The sequence below is a fragment of the Sebastes umbrosus genome, chromosome 9, assembly GCF_015220745.1.
Source record: "Sebastes umbrosus isolate fSebUmb1 chromosome 9, fSebUmb1.pri, whole genome shotgun sequence".
Taxonomy (NCBI): domain Eukaryota; kingdom Metazoa; phylum Chordata; class Actinopteri; order Perciformes; family Sebastidae; genus Sebastes; species Sebastes umbrosus.
The window spans coordinates 33,860,627-33,884,310 of NC_051277.1; positions in this window are offsets into that span (position 1 = coordinate 33,860,627).

A 23,684-nucleotide genomic window follows, 5' to 3' on the forward strand; every position below is an offset into this window, starting at 1 on the left:
TGGGAACATATTTGTACCGTCAACTCTGCATGTCATTTGTGGAACAGTTAATACTTGGGGAGCAAAACAGGGTTGTGTGACACAACTAATAAGATAACTTACTGTATTCTGGACCCTCTAGTTTTCCGTTCGAACGGAGGTCAAGACTGGTAAGGCACCAGTATATTCCAGCAGAAGTGCTTGTTGGATGGTCAAATGGCTTCGGAAGCGAATAGGGTCTGATTGAAGGGGCTGAATTCAACCATTTCTGTAACTTCTGTAACAATCCAACATTCACACCCATTTCACGCAATGATTTGCCAGCAGCGTAGTGGTGAGAGAGTAAGCATGGCTTAATCTTCTCTTTGGCTCTCTTTTTTCATTCATTAGCCTTCACAACAATTGATGTCACTTTTCAGATGTACAACTGAGTGCAACACCATTAATGGCTTCCCAGGAGAGACTGGTGCTGATATCCCCATTCAAATATTATGTATCCCACTCTCTATGACCACCGGCTCTTCACTCTATCCTCCAATGCAGCAGCCGTTGTTACGACCAGTGAATGGGAACTCAAGCGCAGACACAGACACAGGGAGTGATTGTTTTAAGAGAATGGAATTATTTCGAAGATGGGAGGGGAGATGGGGGAATGATGTCCGGAGGAGGTATGGGGAAACACCGAAGTGTGGCTGGGCTTGAGGGCTGCAGAGGTGAGGAAGGTTTGTGATGAGCGGACAGGCAAGGCAGGCAGATGAGGAATGATCCTGTGGCACAAGGAAAAACGGATAAGGAATGGAGCAAAAATAAGCACAGTGCTGGTTAGAGATAACTAGAGGCCTGAGACGTGATTCTACCGGTGTAGCTGAATCAACGATTTGGCGATGAGTCGGTGAAGAGCCGGGGTAGACAGAGACGAGGAGCTGATGAATGACAGGTGTGTGTGAGCTGAGGCAGGTGATGAGCTGATTGCCGACAGGTGAGGAGGTAAGCTGGGGCCCAGGTAGACAGCAGGACACACACACACACACACACACACACACACACACACACCTACACGCGTAGAGACAGACTGGAGACATGGAGACAAGAGGAGACTCGAGCACACGAAACACAAGGGCTGTGACAATACCCCTCCCATCAAGAGACGCCTCTTCTAGGTTTATCGGGGTGCTCCCGGTGGAAGTTGCAGACGAGGAACGAGTCCAGGATGTAGCGGTGGGGCACCCAGCGATGCTCCTCGGGACCATAACCCTCTCAGTCCACTAAATACTGGTATAGATGGTATAGACTGGATGGTCATCAATGATGCGAGTGACGGAGGAGCCGCCGCAGGGGGAGATAGGAGGCTGGAGGAAACAGTTTTTAACTGGGAAACATGTAAGGCAGGGTGAATTCTCATGTGAGATGGCAGCTTTATCTTGACAACGGTGGGATTAATAACAGAGTCTATTTCATAGGGGCTCACATATCGGGGCGTAAGCTTTCTTGAGTCTGTTTTCTGGGTGGCCGATGGCGGTTGGCAATGTGCTGGTTACGCTCAGCTGAGCGAAGCAAGGCGGCACAAGCATCCCTCCAAACCTTACGGCAGTGTAGGGAGGTGGGCTTGGACTGAGGGGACTGCAATGTCATCCTCCTGAGAAGGGAACAGAGGTGGCTGGGAACCCAGAGCACATGCAAATGGGGACATACCTGTGGCCACGCTGGATAGGGAGTTGTGCGCATACTCAATCCATGCTAAGTGAGGACAGATTGCTGACAAGGACGCAATGGACTGCTGCTCCAAGATCCTGGTTGGCCCGCTCCGTCTGCCCGTCAATCTGTGGATGGTAACCAGAAGACAAACTCACGAGGCTCCCAGGGCTTTACAGAAAGCTTCCAAACTTGAGAGATGAGTTGGGGTCCTCTATCTGAGACGATGTCAGTGTGAATTCCATGGGGACGAACCACATGGAGTACCAGGAGGGCAGCAGTTTCAAAGGATGCTGGAAGCTTTGGGAGAGCCACAAAATGCATTGCTTTAGAAAATCTGTCCACAATGGTGAGGACGACAGTGTGATAGAGGAAGTCCAGAAACAAAGTCTGTTAGTAAATTACTTTATTTGTTCAGTATACCTGCGTGTCTCCCGTTTTTTGGCGCAGTCTTAGAGCTGGGCTGTGACATGTAGATGGGTGAACAGGGCAGGAGAGGGCGTGGGATCAGGAATGCTTGGCTGTGTTCCAGAGGCTGGGGGAGAGGGGTGTGTTGAGACCTGGTCTCCGATCTGGGCCACATCGGCCAGTGAATCTGGTTGTTCTGATCCACGAGGACGCCTTGGGTGGTAAGGGCTTGGCGGAGCGGGTCTGTGTCCGCTGGGGTTGGAAGGAGGGGCTGTGTGTGTCCGCTGGCTCCATGTTGACCAGATCATTAAGTGAATGGGAAACCAAGCACAGACACAGACACAGACACAGACACAGACACAGACACAGATTGTTTTAAGATAATGGATTTATTGTGGACACAGGAGGTGGAGATGGGGGAATGATGTCCGGAGGAGGTATGGGGAAACACCGAAGTGTGGCTGGGCTTGAGGGCTGCAGAGGCGAGGAGGGTTTCTGATGAGCGGGCAGGCAAGGCAGGCAGATGAGGAATGATCCTGTGGCACAAAAACAGTGAGTGAATGGAGCAAAAATAAGCACAGTGCTGGTTAGAGATAACTAGAGGCCTGAGACGTGATTCTACCGGTGTAGCTGAATCAACGATTTGGCGATGAATCGGTGAAGAGCCGGGGTAGACAGAGACGAGGAGCTGATGAATGACAGGTGTGTGTGAGCTGAGGCAGGTGATGAGCTGATTGCCGGCAGGTGAGGAGGTAAGCTGGGGCCCAGGTGGACACACACACACACACTTCCAAGGAGGTCGGTGTTATGGCCCGGCTCTGAGGCCAAAACACATGAGGAAGCCACTACGCAGGAAGTATCTACAAACAATGATTTATTTAACAAAAATTGAATGATGTTAACAATGATAACATAAATTAAGGCTAACAAGGTAAACTTATAGGAACAACAGGCTTCCAGAACTACTTAAGAGTTTGTTAACCCAAACTACGCAACAAAACCAAGCTGGCTTAGCACCCGGTAGAGCCAGGGGAATGACGTCCATCGACCATGAGGACGGGGTGAGTCTTATAGACCAGGAGACAATGGCCAGCTGTCTCCAATTGCCTGATTGGCACCTCCTCCTCAGCTCCAACCCACCATGGACCAGGACACTGCAACACATACAGGCACAGCACCAAACAGCACTCTAGCCCTGGAAAAGGCCCTGGGGCCGTCACATACCCCCCCCCCTAAAGACAGGTTCCCAACAGGAACCCTGGCCACCATCCAGTCTATATCACTACAATTTATAGTTAATTAAATCAAATCTCTATTAAATAACAACTATTGCATACAATGATGCATAAATGTTAGATGCTATAGCCCTCTGAAAATACATAAATCGTACAGGTTATACACCTTTTGAAAACACATAAATCTAAACTTCACTTCTTAAAATACAAAGTCACCTTAACGCTTGTTCATCTGTCCTTCACATTATGGTCTCACATTCCCTCTCAGCAACTGGTACCCTGAAGCTAATTTAAGAGAGAGACAGAGACATTAAACATGAATCAAACAGAACAACAGTCAGTGGCACAGGGCTCTGGACAACGCGTCCGCAACATTGTCGTCCTTTCCTTTAATTTGACGTATGTCTAAACGGCAAACAAGCAAACACGGCGACGCCCAGCTCGACGACAACGGCTCAGCAATGCCATTTTTCAACATGTAATCAATTTCAGAATCCCAAAACTTACGTTTTGCTGGACTGATCATTATTGGTTTTGCATCCCCAAATAACGTCGGATACATAGCTATAAGCTCGGTTAGCTCTGCGCGCTGTGCCGTGGATAAATGGCCAAAAACACTACCCAGGCTCTGTAAAACTTCAGAGTTTTTCAAGCGGCCTGTTAACAATGCCGAATCATGATTAGGCAAACCATCTTCACAAAGAACTTTACTACATTAAAGTGTGTTATAAACACACACAGGATGAGCACAACCCACCGGTGTACTCTGAATGGGATACAGAGAGGTCACTTTTATCTTTCGACTTGACTTACTTGTCAAATGGCAGGTGTGACAAGTCCTAATGTAAGCTGCCACATCTCTCTTAACACGGGGCCAAAAAAACTGTCTCCGAATGCGGTCATGTGTTTTCCTCACACCCATATGACCTGACTCATCATGTGATGTACGCAAGACGGAATCACGAAACTTTAAAGGCACTACAATTTGATACACGGGATCGCAAATGAAACCCTCACCTTGTGGCACCCATTTCCTCACTAATACATTGTTTAGAATGAAGTAACCGTGAGTAAGATTTTTCAGTGTAGAATCGGCTTTTTGCTCACTTGCCAAGTCACTCTGTGAGACAGACAAAGGAGTGTTAGACAAAGATAACACAAACAATTCTGTTACTTCATTATCTGTTTCTGACTGCTTCGTATCTGCATTGCAACTGGTGACGCGCCATGAGGGCGGCCAGCGAGCGAGCACACTTCAGGATACCGCCTCTCACTTTCATCAGGCCCATTACCACCAAGCGGAACCGGGACAAGTACCGGTTGTGCTGGCTCATCAGCCCAGACACGTCCTCCGGCCACATCATTACCAAGTACCAACGTGACACCATCAACAGGCAGCGCAGGACGCACACCCATTCTGACTTCACCGTCAAACAACTCTGAATGGAGCACAAGTTAATGCACTGGCACTTGAAAGAAAAACATGCCCATCCCTAACACAGGTATAAAGTAACCCGTGTCCGTTTCCTCGGAAAAAGGAAGAACAGAAGACAGGATGAATGAGTCACACAATCCTGTGTCACGCAGTATGGTCACCGGCACCTTCCTGTCAGTACCAACCAGAGACACATGTCCTTTTCTAATAAAAGGTAAAAATGTACTGATATCAGGCTTTGACATGACAGGCAGCAAATCAGACGGCTGGTTGGAAACAACCAACCTAGAAACTGGTGCAGCTAAAGCAGCGGGTTTAACGTGCACCTCGTTGTGCTTGTTCTGCGACTTAAACATAACACAGTCTCTTTTCCAATGACCCTTTTTATGACAAAAATGACACATTTCGTCAGACTCATAGACACCATGATTTACTCTCTGCTCCGAGTGAAAACTCCCACTGGAACGCCCAGAAAAATACGCATCAGTAGCAGGAACATTTCCTCTACCAGCAGGAAAGCCATAAGCGCGCGGACCTCCGCCGCCACTTCTATGGGTCAAATAATAATCATCTGCCAACGCAGCAGCCTCCTCTACAGTCTTCACTTTCTGTTCACTTATGCAAATTGCAATCTGCTCAGGGACTGAGTTTTTAAACTGTTCAAGTACAATAAGTTACAGAGCTCATCAAAATCGTTCACATCTGACGCAGAACACCAGCAACTAAACTGAGTCACCAAGTCACGAGCAAACTCAAGGTGTGTTTTATCACCCTTTATCCAATTTCTAAACCGCTGTCGGTAAGCCTCGGGGACTAGTTCATACGCCTTCAGTACAGCAGCTGACAATGCAATGAATGAACCTTTTTGACACCTGAGGCCTGTACTACGAAGAGAGTCCAACATACCCAGGGTATCTTCTCCTTATCTGGCTTCATTAACCCTAACAACAGAGATCACGCTAAGCCGTCCTACAACGCTGCTTAGCAACTCCGTAAATCAACCCAGGGTTTGTCAGTCTGACTGTGAGCGCGTTCACATGAACCAAGCAGCATTTGACCAATCACAGACATGGACAAGTCTTCTGTCTGCAGACAGACAGACAGACATAGCGGCACATTTTACAAAGGAAGAATAAACTATATTAGACAAATACGAAGAAGTTAAACACTTAATCCAGACTAACAGTAACACAGTTGAAGCTGCCAAATGCAGCAAGGACAGCTGGAATAATATAAAAACTCCCGATATGTGAATGCGTAAATTAACAGATATAGTCTTCTAGATATAAACAGCTTTTAGATGTGTAATGGGTGAATGGTAACACCTCATCAAGCCCATTATCAACGACTCGGTGTGTATGACTAGTTAAACCTTCTTTCAGATGCGTCCCCCCTCTCAGGCGGTGGGAAACAGACTCAAGAGCAAGTCAAAATATAAATATAAAAACATAATTCAAAGCGGTAAACACCCACAGCATAAGTCCAGCTATCCTTCCTGCATCTGTCAGTTTAAACGGTGTTGTTTTTAGTCTGATTATGATTTAAACTTCTTCATATTTGTGTAATATTATCATATAATCACTGCGCGGAGCTCTGATTGGTCAGTAGGAGGTGCTTTCATACGAGTTGATCTCTTATCTGGAACATAACCTGCTCCGGAGCAGGTTAGCTGTTCAGCATCAGTTACCATGGTGATCTACCCCGGTAAGAACTGAACCGGCTTCGTAGGATGGAAAACCCTGAAGGGTTAACCCTGAAGTTACCTCGCTAACCCCAAATCCTGCTTCATAGTACAGACCTCTGATGATGTAACATACCCAGAGCAGTGTTTGGAAACTTGTGGAAAAAGCATGACATGTGCTGTGCTGAATAGTGGCCAATGAATCAGGTTTGTATTCCTCACTATGTTGAAACTCTCACTGAGGAAATAAGCAGTCAGTACCAGTGAACCTTTGGAGGTCACCACTATTATTGTGTTCTGTTTTGGTTTGTTTATACCTTGATGAACTCTAGACACTTCAGCCATGAATCGTACCACCATAGTGGGCAGATGGTTTTCTATATCCTTCAGACTCGTAGTATGAGTATTACTACTACTACTATTTAGTGAGGTGGGGAACTTGTGATAAATGAATAATCACAACAAGGACAGCAACCAAACAAAAGCTGAATACCTAGCAGAAGCCCTGTAACTGTACAAACTCGCTGAAGCAAACATTCTACATGCCTCTGCACACACTTCACACAGGCCTGGATCCTACAGACATAGGAGAGGTCAAATCCTCTCTGTTACACGGATCCATTGGACACTTGATACTTGTCGTTAAAGTGTTAACTACAACAACTCCACAATCAACTTCATTGATATTTTCATCTTTAAAGATTACAATAAAATGATGACATGTGTTTATAGAAAAACAACAGATAAAGCTTTGATACATGTTATGCACAACAAAGGACCAATCTGATTCAAAGATTAGAAAAGAGAGGTCATGATGAAGAATGGATGCAAAATGCTGCAAAAAAGATTTCAAAATATGAGTCAAGATGATTGTTTGAAAAAGACATGAACAAAACCAGAGGGTAGTGTTTTATACAGTGTTCTCCCTTGGAAAAATAATTTGGCAAAGCCTCGGTATTTGACGCCGTGGGAATGACAACGAGCTGGAAGGATAGAACCAAAGATTCACGCACAATCGCTTTTACTCACTTGTGTATGATGATTTGGACCTTTAGCAGGCAGTTGTGAGAGACGACTCTCCTCCAGAATGACCTGTCCATCTCTTGACATGAGAGTGTGTGTATGTATATGTGTGTATGTGTGTGTGTGTGTGTGTGTGTGTGTGTGTGTTAATGGATGAATGAGAAGCAAAATTGTAAAGTGCTTTGCATAAAAGTGGCATATAAAAGAAGCCATTTGTACTCATGACACATTATCTTTCAACTCTGAATTTGATTTGAAAGCATATATATATATCATTATTTTCTCTTTGTTATTGTCCCTCCTTTTCTTTCCTGTTAATTATCTTTTTTATATTGGTCCTTTTTCTCTTTTTTGGGGGGTGGGTGGGATTGTTTACTATTATTTTGATTTGTTCCTCAATAGTTTTAGCTGTGGCCAGTTACGACATTATTGTAGCCAATAGCTAAGTACCTGTTGCTTATTGTGATTGGTTTGAAATACAGTCTATAATGTGATGTTTGTGGAAATGTTCTATGAAGATCTATGACCGATTAATGTTTCCTATTTGCTGTTGTTTGGACATGCACAGCCCTCGTTTTTAATCCAACAACCTATTCCACTGAGCAATTCAATTCAAATAATATTTCTCGTCTTACATACCATACCCTATGTAATCCAAATCATATTTTATTTTATGGAGAAAAATTAAATCATCTCTCATGGTGTTGAACATTTCAACAGGTTGACACAGCTATTTAACTTTAACATACTAAAAGCCAACTGTGTTTCTTCCGAGTATTCATACCTATCATTTCTCATTTTAAGGTCAAGAGACCTAACAATTTAGCATGATGCAAAATGCAGCGCCAGATTAATGGCCGCTGGAACACCTGCCACAATTTAGCCCACTTTCACTTGAGCCTGCACACGAGGTAGGACCCGGCAGCTGCCACTTTCCAATTACCCAGATTAAACAGGGTGATCAATGAGCATTTGGAAAGATCAACATTCAGGCAGAGTGTGATGAAAAGCCCCGGCTTAAATAACATTGTCCGTTTGTAAAGAGTGTTTGTGTGCCAGCATGCATGTGTGTGTGTGTGTGTGTGTGTGCGTGTGTGTGATTCAAGGATACTAGTTCTGGATTTATTGATACTTGTGAAGATTCCTTTAAACTGTTACCATTCTAACATAAATCTCAATGATACACACCTACGTATGCTCATGTACATGGCCATGTGCACACCTAGAGCCACGTGCACGGCCATACCAAATTTCATAGCTGGTCTGAAATCATTGGTAGTCTATAATTGCTCATCCTGTCCCTCGGCGACAGCAGTGAGTCGGCCTATTAGCCAATTTGAAGTTGTAGGTGGGATGTGAGCATTATTTTCTATTTTTGTCCAAATTTCAAACACAAACCCACACACACACACACAAACAAAACCCCCCCCCCCACACACACGCACGCACACACACACACACACACACACACACACACACACACACACACACACACACACACACACACACACACACACACATTGTTACCACAGGTTTTGAAGTCTCTCTCTCTCACTGTCTGTAAAAGCCCACCTTAAGAGAGTCTGAGCTGGTGTTGATACAGGAAGTTGGCTCATGTTGTAGCATTAATTCAGCGACAAATAAACTGTACACACACTGTTACGTTCACATCTATAACGCCACCGACAACCCCACACTCACCGCCGCCACACACACACATGGTCTGTCGGACACTCGCTAACATTACGCCGGTCTGACACACAGCTGACAACGTCGCAGCTAAACTAACTAACTTACTAACTAACTAACTAACTAACTAACTAACTAATGCGTTGGAGATTTACTGGGACATAAATGCATGTTTATCCTGAATGAGCCACTGAGACATCTGACTGATTTTGATAGAGCATGTTACATTTAGCTGTGTGTTCTGTATTTGGTTGTGTTTTCTGTATTTGCAGCATGTTTATAAACTTTATACTTTATTTGTCCGAGTGTCTGATAATGACACAGATGAGTTGACATTGGACTTAGTTGACTGTGGAGGCTTTCAAAATTGCCATTTTTACAGCAGCAGAGACGATATTATCTCTGAAACCTTGCATTTGAAATGATCTTTTTTTACATTGAACATGCTATTGAATATAATAATTGGAAAAAATGCTCGGATCAAAATTCACTTAGATGGACATTGTAAATGAATCAGGGCCAAACAGGTAAAGAAAGGGCCGCTTAATAATAACATATCAGCAACTGTTGAAAAACCTCCTCCACACTGACCAAGGACGTCTTAAGAAACTTGATATAGGAAAATACAGGAAGAGGTTTTCATATGAAAAATAGTTTTCTCTCACGCCAAAAGAGTAATGGCTTGTAAACAGCAAAGTAGTGCGAAGTGTTGAGGGAGGACACGGAGGGCAGGAGCAGCAGGGAAATGTGCAGCTTGATATTCTCCACCTCCTTTACTAAATCATTCAGGCACTGCTCACATTTTTCAGGGCAGCAGCCTTCTTTGTTATGGCTCCGGGGGCCTGATGACAGAAGCAATTACATTAAAGAGGACCCCAGAAATGCGGAAGAACAAAATAAGATGATCTTGCATTCTTGACCTTTTTTTGCTACTTGGAAAGATGATTAAGCCCCAGATGCAGAACTGGGATTCAACAAAGGGCTGTTAACTGGGCGTTACTTCTCTCTCTGATGTTCCTACTCTAAATTAATCAGTGTTGCATTTATAAAACAACGGTTTAACACCAAAAAGAAGACGACAAATCTTCCATTAGAAATGAACTTGACTCAGCCGAACTGTAGTGAGGACGGTGAAGTTTCAAAAAGTTCTTGTAAAAACAGTTTCCAGCTCATTTAACTGAACCTGATTAGAGACCGATTCAGAGGTACAGCTTCTTGGAACGTGTGCAGCCATTGTCTCATTGTTACAGGATTTGGTGGATGGACCCATCTTTGAACAATGAAGGGCTTCACTGCAGCATCTTTTTAAAGCCAATTGAATCGGACTCTCATCTCTCTCTCTCTTCCCTCTATTTCTTTTAGCTCCATCCGTCCACTTAGAGACGTTTCTATACTGAGACATGCAGAGCTCTCAAAATTCTGTGATTAAAAAAGACATCTAGAAATGTTTTGATGACTTGTGGTCTGGCTCGTTGCCATCGACTGACAGATAAGAGAGTAGCAGTGTGACAGAGTACTTTCATAATTAGTGACCACAAAGTTGTTGTTTTTTATAACACAGTGTGTATTATAAAAATAAATAAATATAATGAAAATGCACCGTCTCTCTACGACTGGGCCAATTGTCTCTGTCCATGCCTTTGAAGTCTGTGATGCAAAATCCGTAATTGCCAGTGGGGAGAGGGGAACAGACGGAGTATAGCCAATGTGCTCCATCAGTCTGGCAAACTAACAGCTGACATAAAGCAAAAAGTGGCAACACCACTTGAGTTCAGTCCGGTCTTAAAAATGTGTGTAGGGAATACCTTCAACACTTACTTTTTCAAAAAAAAAAATTGTTAAGTAGAAGCGTTATTTCAATCGTCACATAGATACAGGTACATACATGAAATGTGACCTCTGCATTTAACCATCCTTAGGAGCAGTGGGCTGCTGTAAAGCGCCTGGGGAGCAACTTGGGGTTCAGTGTCTCGCTCAAGGACACTACGACAGGTAGACAGGTGGAGACTGAACCGCAAACCTAGTGATTAGAGGACAACCCGCTCTTCCCCCTGAGTCACAGCCGTCAGAAATGGTGCCTGATTTGATTTGATTTATTTGACATATAAAAACACACAAAAAAAACACTACCTAACTCGCTGTCTTGTAATTGGGAGTCTTGAAGTCGTTGTGGTTTTCCCACTTAATGACTGACCAGTGACAGGGGGGGGGTCACACACTAATGCCCGGTTCAGACTACACAATATCAGCCTGATTCTAGCCCAACACGGCCGTCGTAGGGGATCGGGAACTATAAATGAGTGTCGTGGGTGAAAATCGATCACTTTATCTCGTGTAGTGTGTCTTAGTACACAACAACCGTCACCACGTCTGGGACGCCCCACAACACCCCGAGGAAAAGTCTAGCCTGTCAGAATTTTTCGTCTCAACGCGCTCTCTCCAGAGCACAGTCGCAGTCAGGTCACTTGGTAATAAACAAACATGGAGAAAAGGAGGAGGGATGGTGAGTTTGCTGCCGTCAGGTGGGACAACCAAACTGACTGAAGTATGGACAGCCGGTACCGTCCTCTCTGTGCCACCCAGGAGCGCATCCACAACCTTTTTTTCTTTCTTTTCTTTTTCTTTTGGCAACACCAGACCACCAGCATCACACACAATACTTCTGTCGCCATGATCGACAGTTGCTTCAACCGCCTCCCCGATGACGTCTGAACTCACGCTTGATCGTGGAATACGAGGTGCCGTGATTGGTCGTGGTCATACGTGTAGTCTTGTCGGTCACCCGACCAAGACACTGCAATAGTTTATGGCGCTGTGATCATTAGATCTGACATGGTGACCGTCGTCAAAGACTAAAATATCCTGTAGTCTGATCCCGGCATAAGAGATCTTTCACCAGGAGGAATCCCCGATGAGGTCTCCAAACAACGTTTTGCCACAATAACACGTGAGAGGTGATGGGCATAGTCATGCTCGATGATGTTGTTGTTGGCACACGTGTTCATTAGCCTGCTTCCACACGTTTTTTAGTATTTACTCCATGTGGATCAGTCACTGTGTTGTGTGTTATGTTTAATCATGCAAACATCCAACACCTTAGGTGCAACAACAACTTTGGTCTGTGTTGCAAATGTAACACATACAGTTAAGTTCCTATTGTTACAGGCGACCCCTCCACCAGGTGTCTCATGCTCTCAATGGCTGTAGATCCCAGACAGATCCAGATGTCTAGCATGCTAGATATCTGGAATGTGTTTGCGAGGCACCGGCGAGCCTCTCGGCTTGTGTCTTTGAGCAGTTCATATAAAGTGCTCAAGCGCTGATGTGCGAGCGCCAAACCAACAAGGATTTAGTTCTGATCTGAGGCTTTTGTCCAGGAGCTGCAAAACATTTTAAAAACCGAACATTTTGAAAGTCAAACACTTAATTTCCTGCATTCTGGTGAATTGTTATGCACCAATTTATGGTGGAAATGTCTTTATGTAAAGGAAAACACAAAATTCAGACAGCAGGTAACAATTCAAAATCTAAAATTATAATGGAAAATAATGCAGTAAAGCTCTCAGCCCATCTGTATTGCTTCTGTATGTTATTCTCGTTAAGACAACAGTGGATAAAAGCTGTAATATTACAAGAATTAAGTAATAATATTTTAAGAAAAATGTTCCTAGTCTGCTACGTGTTATGTTATTGCTCTGCTGATTCGTGTCAAAATCTCATGAAATTACAATAGAACCCAAATGCAGACGGATTGATGAGGAGGCAGCAGGGAAAGTTCAATGATTTATCGTTAAAAATAACTTACAACCTGAGAGTCAAAGGGAAGGCAGACAGGTAGCCTGTAGCAGGAAGTACATCCAAAACACTAAAACCACTAGGAAAAAACACCTGGAATACTATGCACATGGTAGAAGGAACAATGACAAACTGGCAAGGAACAAAGGAGCTGGGCTGGTCTATATACAGTATAGTATAGTATAGTGCATGGCTGATTTGGGAAGTGAGAACAGGTGAAACTTATCATGACACATGAGCCACTCTGGCTTACAAAATAAAACAGGAGACAAAAGTCTTAACAAAAGTGGAGTGCATCAGGCCACAGAGCCAAACTGTGCCATTATGGTAGTATGCCCTTCAGACCGTCTGACAGGCTCCGGTCTCTGGATGAGACAAAGTTTAGAGAAGCGGCCGTGCGCTGCTCTTCAGGTGGAAAACTGAACCTAACACAACACTTCTGATCAGGCATACATTGTGTGGCTTATTGTACAAGCAAAAGTTAACTTCACTACCTCCAATAAAGTGCAGCTCAAAGTTACTTCTCCGAGCATTTCAGAACACGCAGCGACACAGAGCGACAGGTCCGAGGATGATCCGTAGAAAACAATGAAAAGCTGTGCTTCAGAAAAAAAAGCCTCATCTCTTGGTGGTAAAAGCAAGTCTGATGATACAATTGTAACTGGGATTAAAAAACAGAGACAAACGCCCCTCAAGAATACTGCTTTCATTTCCATGTAGGTTTATCTGTTGAATAACGCATCTATCAGAGCTTTCATGGACAGAATAGAAGGTTTAATCAGAAGCGTGTCTCCATCAGCCATCTATTTTATATTATGCATTAAACACAACAATCTGTGTGACATGATTATAATCATTAAGAGTATGCTTCCTCATAGGTGGCTGCGTCAGTACACGTGGCTGAATGGAGCTCACTGTGCTGCATCACTCCGGCTTCACCAGGAGTCTGAAAACTGTCAAGTCAGCGCGTTACTCAGCTCACAGACTAGAATGATTGTGGATCCATCTCCCCCCCCCCCACCCGTTCTGTTGACTGTTCATGCTGCCTCTGAACTTTTCAAATGTAGGTCTCTCCTTGCTTGTCACCTCCTGCATCTCTTCCTTTACCCCATCATCCTCTTCTTTGTTTCTTCTCTCCATCTCTTCCTGACAAGCCGCCCATCAGACGAGGTGCCGTTGACGTGGAGCGCAGCGCCTTCCTCTCTTCCTCCCCTCTTCTTCTGTCTCTTTCTCCAGCAGCTGCAGTTGAAGAGTCTCTCAGCCGTGTCTCTCCAGCAGAACTGAATGCCTCATTACCTGGATTGTATGGCCTAACATTGGCATTCCCCTCACTCGTACTCCCTCTCTTCCTCTGTTCCCTCTATGCCTCTCTGCCTCTCTCTCTCAGTTCAGCAGCTGTAACTTGTCAGTGCCAGCCTCGGCCATCACTCCTCAGTGTCCCTCGATCTGTCCTCAGCTTCATTTCACACATACACACTCCTCTGTCTCTCTCACTGCCTCCACTCCTGACACCCTACTTTCTTTCTCCAACTGTTTCATCCCCTCTTTCCCAACTCTCCACTGTCCCCCCCCCCTCCCTTTATGTCTTGCCTTGGCAGCATTCAGCACTATCTCTGCCCACAGCAGAGACTGGTCTGCTGAGAGAAAAAAAAACATGAAAAGAGAGGGGTAGAGAGAGAGAAGTGAGAGAAGGAAAAAGAGAGAGAGATTCTTTCTGTTGGCTTGATATCAGCCCAGCTAATTGGTTTATACAGTAGCCTTCCCAGCACCGCCTGGTTCACTCTCCGTTCAGCTGCTATGTGTGTAGGTATGAGTGTATGTGTGTGTGCAGTCAGCCAGGAGGGTGAAAAGTGTGTATTTAGTTAGTAGGGCTGCCGAAAGTGTGTGCATGTGTGAGTTTGTCAGGTGTTCTTTATTTGTTCCTGTATTTTGCAGCTGAAGTGTTGAATCAGCTCAATCTCTATTGTTTAAGAGCTAACCTCGTTGTACGCAGTCCTGGACCGGCCATCGGGAGCACCGGGAGAGTGTCAGGCCGCCGCTGAAGATGCTAAATGAAGCACAACACAGAGCAGCTCTCTCTGCCTGTTAGCACACGCGATTGGTTGCATGCATCGCATTAACACAATGTTTAGTCAGTATGTGGAGTACCAGGCAGTCAAATACCGAGGCTTTGTCATAGCTGTCGGCGTGCGATACCGCCGCACAAAGCAGCCTTTAAAGCCTGTATTAGACGCACCAGGCGTTCCATTAACTTCAATGTAAATCGTTCAGAGAAGGTGCGCCAGGAGTGACCGTGGTGACGTAGTTTAAAGAGCTAAAGACACACAGGGTGAATGGGAGGGGAGGTGGATCGGTCCAACAAACACATGGCTTTCATCCAGGAGACCGCTGTCTGCGTCCCGTGTTCATGACTTTCAGTTTATTTTTCACTTTACAAACGTAGTAGTTTTAAGCTCAGTCATGTAGTTCCTTCCTAAACCTAACTAAGTGGTTTTCGTTGCCTAATCCTAAAGTGACGCCGAGGGGTCTGACAAAGTGGCTGTATGTTCCCATGGTAGAGGGCTCCGCCTGTGCTTATAGAACTAGGGTTACAATATTGTAACCTTTGTTCTCACACTAGTTGATGAATACATGCCCATACCACATTGACCCAGACACTGATACTGACCGGCTGGAGGTTAGTCGCCTCAGCCCACCTACTTCTTCTAACCTAGGCCACCACAGCAGAGAAGTAGAGGGCCCCTAGCCAACCCAGGTAGTACACAACTGAACCGGGTAAGACCATGGTCTAACCCTGCAGGGACCAACAAGACAACAGTAGACACCCCTGAACACCACATTCCCCAGGTCATCAGGGAACACTGGAACATGTAGGAGTATCATGCTCAGAGGGGGGTGAGGTTCAAAACAACTGACACAAACACCCTTTTCACCAGTCCTGTATCGTTCCAGAAGGCACAGACCCTGAAAAGGAGCCCGACACGTCCAAGAGATAGAATCGAATGAATGGACATGGCGTCAATCACAACGCCGCCGTACAGCTGTAACCCAAATACGCCCCGCCACAGTGGCTTCCGCGGTCCGCTGATGTACTATGATTCAGTAGAGTGTTTGGGATGTGAATGTATTTCTCATTGCTGTCGCCCAGAGAATACCATCGTATTGGTTGGGTCTGTAAATGAAGTTAATATGTCGGACAACCACTTTTCAAGCACTGCTCTATCAGTCAGAACCAGAATTCCTCGCACAGATAAGAATGTCTTTTATCAAACTGGTAGCACTGAAGGACACATGTTTCTGCCTGTTAAAAAAAATTGTTTCTGATGAACTTCTGAAGCCATTTGACTTTTTTTTAAATGCTAAATTTTTTATACTACGAGTATGAGATATTGTTGTCATCATCATCTGCAGATGAAGCCGGCACCTCAGCAGGGATGACAGGAGGCAGCGGCGGAACGTAGGCGGCAGGAGCGGGGACGTCGACGGTGTCGATCTTGGATTCTGGCTAACTGTCATCGCAGAAGAGCATTGTAAACCCGTCTAGTCATTCCATTTAGCCCAAATGTAATGACTGGACCAGTACCTGCCTACCTGTCTATCTACCTGTGTATCTACCTGCCTACCTGTCTATCTACCTGTCTACCTGTCTATCTACCTGTCTACCGAACGGTCTATCTACCTGTCGGCCTGTCTATCTACCTGTCTACCGACCTATCTATCTACCTGTCTACCTATCTATCTACCTGTCTACCGACCTGTCTATCTACCTGTCTACCTGTCTATATACCTGTCTACCGACCTGTCTATCTACCTGTCTACCGACCTGTCTATCTACCTGTCTACCTGTCTATATACCTGTCTACCGACCTGTCTATCTACCTGTCTACCTGTCTATCTACCTAACCGTACTCTGCTCGTGCGCTCATTATGCATCACCGGAGTCTTCCACAAGCTGCTAACTACAACTTCAGTTTATGCAAGACACGGGCAATTATCATGCGGGTCAACGGGCAGTTAAAACGCTGCTTCCATTGTGCCTTCATGCTATGTATATATATATATATATATATATATATATGATTAGTTATTAGAACACAATAACTCTTGAAACTAAAAACACTTGGTAGTTTTTAAACATTTTTTATTTTTTATTTATTTATTTATTTGTGTAGTAATAAAACTAAAAGATATGAATCTGGCATGAACGAAATACAGTATATTACAGTATACTGTATGTGGTCTGTTGTGAATGTGTGGAGACTGGCCTAAACACAAATAATGATAGCAGTCCGGCCCTTCCTGAATGCGTGTGTCTCTGTGTGTGTTTGTGTGGGAGGGGAGTCAAAGAGACAGAAGAAAAGGATCTACAGAGAGAAAGTTAAAGAAGGAGGAGAAAGGCAGAGAAAAACAAAATAATCAGAATTGGAGTTAATTGAGGGAGAAGTAAAAGGCTGCAGGCGGCTAAATGCAATTTACAGGTTCAGATGTGCGGACGGAGAAACAACATGTGAGAGAGGCTGAAAATAGCAAGTTGTACACCCGAATGACCGGACTTCACAGAAGAAGAAAAAAGGGGAGGCATACATCTGTGCTTTGACTTGAATAGGAGCTGTCAGTGTGGTGTACATCGCTTAGCTCCACTCCCTGCAAGCCACATAAAGAACATCTGACCGTGTTTTGTTGGTGCACCAGAGCCACATAACATCACCCCTTCTGTTCTCATCTTCTGCATCAGTCCTCATTATATGACATGGAATAAAGAGACATACTGTATATCACAGAATGAACTACTAAAGGTGCAGCTCCTAAACAAAGACAGCTGGCTCACACTTTGGGGCTGATAACTTGGAACATGCTGAGACTGTCGACTCCAAGTTGCTTTAACAATCACTCCAGACAGTTGTAAGGAGCTTTAAGCATTCCAAAGAGACAGCTTGTTAGGAAATGAGAAACGGAGTTGGATTTCCTGAGGAAGCATATGGATTTTTAAATATGATGTAGTATGTAAGCATCCACAAAGACCATCAGCAGACGCTGGGTTGAGAAGCAGCAGTTACACAAATCTCATAAGATACATGTTGTAGGAAATATAACGCTGCCACGAGTACATGGTCACAAGGTCATTTTCCCTGACCTTTTAAATTAATATAGTACTAAATAAAAACTGACATTGTTTTAAATATGCCTATGTATTTATTGATTATTATTATTTATGTATACATCATTGATCTGGAAAGCTGAGGGTGGCTGCCACACCTCCTAAAACCAGGTATCATAAAAACTATCCACTGATAAAAGCAGTTTAAACGTAATGTTAAAACTATAGTGTTTCCTCTTTCTTACTGGGATTCAGGCTGTACGTCTGTAGTACACTAGTATCTGTGGTGGGAAAGAGGATCCGCTTTGTTTATCTGTTTATTATCATTTCAATCAGGAGAGACCCCGTATCGAATGAACAATACATTTATTACATGATACATAATAGCAGAATAGTGCAAAGTCTTTGGCGATTAGACTCCATCGTGACGTAGTATATAAAAAGGGGGTAGTGATTCCGTGATGAGATTAGGATATATTCCCCCCTGGAGTCTAGACACTGGTGGTGGTGGTGAAGAGAGTAGCTGAAGAGATGTGGAGCAGGCCTGGGCACTGAGTATGATGAAGACTGGAGGTGATGGGGTGGAGGCGGGTTGCATCGGTTCACACTGAAATGACAACCGACAGCAGCAGAGAGGAGAACAGTTTTAAAATCTGATTGCAATGATATGATTGGCTCATGGAGAGCGTGGTAGAATCTGTTTGGTTATCTAAGAGTGAACCACCCACAGTCAGCTGATAGAGTAGGATCCAGTAGAGAGAGAGAGACAGAAAGGTTGTGAATGAGAGTGTATAAGGGTCTTCCTGTCTGAACTTTCGCTTTAAGCTTCATATGTATTAGTCCATCATTAGATTCCTTAACATACAGTAAAAAATTTAAGTAAAACAATAAATCCCATGTACTTCAACATCCACTCCTTTACTACCGTTGTCATAGTGGTTTTCAAGTTAAACAGGTCATTACTCCCTCTCTAATATCTATATTATATTGCTCTGAAAACATTGTCTTCAAACAACTGGATTTATACAAGTTTCTCACCAAAAATGACATTTTACTACATTACATATCATGATAATGTTGTAATTTACCTTCACTCAATACTCATTTCCACTGAATAGTAGCATTATCAATAGTGAGGTTACTTCGTCCCATCAGTCTACCAACGGTACTGTCAGGTAGCAACTGTAATGGAAATAAATAAAATTATAAAATCAATTAATATTCCGAGATGAGTCCTAATGAACGTTGAAATAAGGATCTCGAACAGATGAAATGTCTTTGTTGTATTTTGTTCTTGCAAGAAGAGGCACTGGTTATACAGAGTCACACAAAGTCTGCAGAAGAGTGCACCGCAGGAGATTATTACAATGTGACTATATAGAAATCTACAACAGGCACTGTGAGAAAAGGAGTTGTGTTGCACAGATAAGGAGTTGTTTTACTCAGACAGTGTCCCAGTAAAAATCAACACACAACACTCACACTACTTTCCCACTACATGAGACGAAGAGCACACAGACAGTAACTTTCCACTGTTGCATAAAGAGACATCATTACATACAATGTAATTTACCCAAAATCCACAACAATCCAGTTATTACTTGTGGAAATTATTATGAAACTCAAGAAACCTCAATTTCAATGTTCTATTTAATTATTTATATTATACTGGGTTTCAACATCGTTATCACAATGATTAAAAGAAATCAGAATTTCAACGTCTCATCCGGTTAATAGTTGATTTGTTGGACTCAATCAGGTCCTTTGGATCCCAGTAGAGATGGTCCAGAGCCGCTGGGGATTGGTCCTGTTGTCTCTTAACTTATTAAGGTACAGGCAGGAGGTTTCTCCTGGATGGCCAGTCGCTGGTCTCCCGTCGTCTCAGGACGATCTTCCACGGAATCCTGCCGACAACGCCAAATTGTAATGGAAATTCAATTAATATTCCAAGATGAGTCCTAATGAACGTTGAAATAAGGATCTCGAACCGATGAAATGTTTTTGTTGTATTTTATTCTTGCAAAAAGAGGCACTCTTCCGCAGACTTTGTGTGACTCTGTATAACCAGTGCCTCTTCTTGCAAGAATAAAATACAACAAAGACATTTCATCTGTTCGAGATCCTTATTTCAACGTTCATTAGGACTCATCTCGGAATATTAATTGAATTTCCATTACACCACATGTTCACATATGACGTTGGTATCAGAGCAGCGTGATGTCATGTGTGCGTAGCGAGTGAGTGGACGAGTGACAGAGAGAGAGATGCGAGCAGAGCAGATCAGCTGTTTGTCGATGATCGGAGCAGAGAAGAAATTAAGTTGTCTCCTGTTATTAAATGTACAGTGTTAGTTAGTGTCACACTGTACAGCCCTGAAGGTAAATGCTGACTGAAGCATGAAACATGTTATTTGGACTTTGTCGGTATTTGTTGTTGTAGCCGAAACATTAAATGAGATGCACACTATGAACCTTGGAATTACAATTTCTCCCAAACATATTAGACAAAACAAACTAGTAGTACATGAAGTGAAATAATGAAAGAAATAAAGGAAATGATTTGAACAGTTCTAACATCTCATACATTTTAATACACAGTGTCAGTGCTTAGGCTTGGTGGAAGGGTCACAGGAGACCTTCTCCACATGGGAACGTTGACAGCTGTCACTTATCATCAGCTGTCAGCTGGGAGAGGAGCTGTGAGGTTACAGTGGAGGCTCATGGGAAGGTTGGACTTCTAGTACAGCTTGACAAATCTGGGTAGAGAGAGAGAACAACCTCAAGGTGCCTTTGAGCAAGGCTTGCAGCTCATTACTCCAGATATTCCTGTGGAGCAAAGGGGACCTGCTGGCCAGCTCCCAGTGGCCATAGACTGGTTATACTGGGCAGCTCCCAACAGCTCAAGGTAAATGTGAGACTGAAATTGGTTCTTCTATGAAAGAATAAAGGCTGAACAGACTTAAACAATGTCCATGTTACAAGGTTTGTACAAAACTAGAATTGACATAGTCTAATCTGATTGGTCAAGTCCGGCCTATCGTCAAATTGTTTAAGCTTTATGTGTCTACAGAAAAAAAGCAAAAACAACAAAATGATTGGCCGAAATCTGTGTGACTATCACTTAGCTGTTTGTTGTGTGTCGATGCGGTGCAGAGAGAGAGAGAGAGAGAGCTAACAGCTGTTTCTACACCTCCCCCGGCTGATTGAACAGATAATCGTTCATGAATTCAAAATGTATTCTGATAGTAGTACGCTCTTATGTGAGCTCTCTGATTAATAAATGTATTCTTTGATTTTGAAACAGCAGCCTTATGTTCTGAGAACATCGGCATGCTGCTGCTCTGATGGACCTGCAAAGCACGAGTTATTGTCACATTTTTATTAACAGTATTATTGGCTGATGTTTATAACGAAATAGGCTATATTTATATATATATGTATATATATATATATACACTGATCAGCCATAACATTAAGACCACTGACAGGTGAAGTGAATAACATTGATGTTCCCGGTCTGCAGTGGTCAGGACCTACCAAAAGTGGTCCAAGGAAGGAGAACCAGTGAACCGGCGACAGGGTCAGACCCGAGGCTCATTGATGCACGTGGGGAGCGAAGGCTGGCCCGTGTTGTCTTATTATCCAATAGAAGAGCTACTGGAGCTCAAACTGCTGAAAGAGTTAATGCTGGTTCTGATAGAAAGGTGTCAGAACACACAGTGAGGAGCAGTTTGTTGCGTATGGGGCTGCGTAGCCGCAGACCGGTCAGGGTGCCCCGTGCTGACCCGTGTCCACTGCCAAAAGTGCCTACAATGGGCACGTGAGCATCAGAACTGGACCACGGAGCGATGGAAGAAGGTGGCCCGGTCTGATGAATCACGTTTTTTTATACATCATGTGGATGGCAACGAGTTGGAGGTGTTGACTCGGCCTCCCAATTCTCCAGATCTCAATCCAATGGAGCATCTGTGGGATGTGCTGGACAAGCAAGTCCGACCCACGGAGGCCCCACGTAGCCAGAATGGAATGATCCTTTGTTTCATAAACATAATTTTCTGCCAATGCAACGTTTCAACTGTGAGATGGAATCATCACATAGTTGACTATTTGGGGTCACCCCGATACAAAACACAAAGAAAGTTGATGAGTGTCAGAAACGGAGTGATATCATCATGACTGAGCCCCAGGAAAGCTGTTTTAATGAAGCTGAAAAGCTCCACCAGCAGTAAATTAAGGCAAGAGAACAACACCATGTTCATCTCAAATCTGGCCAAGGATTTTCCCACGTAGTTGATAAGCCTTCTTTTAAACAGCGTTCCAGGGAACGATTTGAAATTGAAATCAGTGTTCCCAATAAAGCCTGATTTATGCAGCAGACGAACACACACACACACACACACACACACACACGCACACACACACACACACACACACACACACACACACACACATCTGACTCTGACGGTGTCATAATTCACACCTGCCTCACATAACTCAGAGCAGTTGTGTTAGTGCAGAGGGATTCATGGCCTTCAGGGTGAGAGCCTGTTTGTGAGTCAGTGTGAGAGGGAAGACACACAGAGAGGGAGAAGAGAGGGATTAAGATGACAAATGTCACGGCAGAAAAAAGGATTTGATTGCATGTGAGCTGACAGTCAAGGTACAAACTGTGCCACCAAGGAAGTGACGCACAGATATGTGTCAACTAGAATTACACACTTTAGCATCACACATATTAACAAAGGTGACTTTGAGGCAAATGTTTTGCACTACACAGGAGCATATGCACAAGACACATGCACAATATAGCGTGTACACAAATCAGGAAAGAATTTTTGGAATTTTACCACCAAACTGCCAACAACCATGATCTATTCCAAGACCTAACCAAGTCATTTTATTACCTAAACATAAGGAGATTACCGGCAGAAACCCTGAAGGCTAACTTCTCCCATGTGTAATGAAAACAGGAAGTATAATGTTGCTGTTAATATATGCTTGTTACAAAATAAACTTCCGTTTTCACAGGAGCTTAGGTTTAGGGAACACATCCACTTACAATACAATAAATAACAGTTAAGTAAAATCAGTCAAATCAATTTAATGACAAGGTTCAGTCGTAATTACATGAAATAACTTTAAACTATTGCACAATTATGGCGTAAAATAAAGCAGAACAACGGGGTTTGGTCGGTAATTATCTGGAAATCAAGTCCTGTTTGGTGGAACGCCATATCCTCCATAGTGTTTCGCGATGCTTGCTTTAATTTGCGGGTTTGTGGGTTATACCATGGATCATCTTCTTCTGGATTGTTAGAATGCCCGAGCGGTCAAGGACGCAATGAGGACAAGTCCACAACCGGATGGCAGCATGAAAACATTTTATTTTTCTTTCACCGCACCGTACACACATGTTGGCCTCCACCTTAGCATTGCCCACTAGTCTGAGATTCACCAGCCTTATATAGCCCATTCAATTGGCACATACCATTCCTCATATTAAATACAACACACAAATATACAAAAATATACAAATCTATGTACATAAAACCATTATCCAAAATATAAATACTCTTAATAAATATATACACACCTAAATATCTTTACTAAATACCAATAAATATTTCACCTGAATAAATACATTTAAAAC